Below are 434 nucleotides of genomic sequence, written 5' to 3' on the forward strand. Positions count from 1 at the left end.
GGCGGCGGCCTCCTCCTCCGATCTCGATCCAATCGGGGGAGAGAGGGGGGAGATATTTTCGAGGGGGAGTGGGGTGTCGGTGGGTTGATTGGTGGAGTGGGGAGGGGGTTATGGAGTGCGGGGATGGGCCGGCCTGGTGGTTCATGGCCCAGTTGGGCCGGTGGCCTGCTGGGCCGGAGCCCTGGGGTTTCTTTTATTCTGTTTTTGTTTTTGTGTTTTCTTTCTTTTTCTTTTATTTGTTTTCTTTTCTATTTTAAATCATTTTAAAATATTTAGGCAACTCCTAAAAATGGGTTTCCTCCACAATAACTACCAGTGCAATATTTGGCACCCACCGAACATTTTTGTTTCTATGTTTGAATTTTTTTATGTTTGACATTATTTAAATTTTGAATTTTGAAAAGTTTTAATCCAATGCGAGATTAGCAACAGTA

This window comes from Triticum dicoccoides, chromosome 6A (assembly GCF_002162155.2).
Source record: "Triticum dicoccoides isolate Atlit2015 ecotype Zavitan chromosome 6A, WEW_v2.0, whole genome shotgun sequence".
NCBI classification, from domain to species: Eukaryota; Viridiplantae; Streptophyta; class Magnoliopsida; order Poales; family Poaceae; genus Triticum; species Triticum dicoccoides.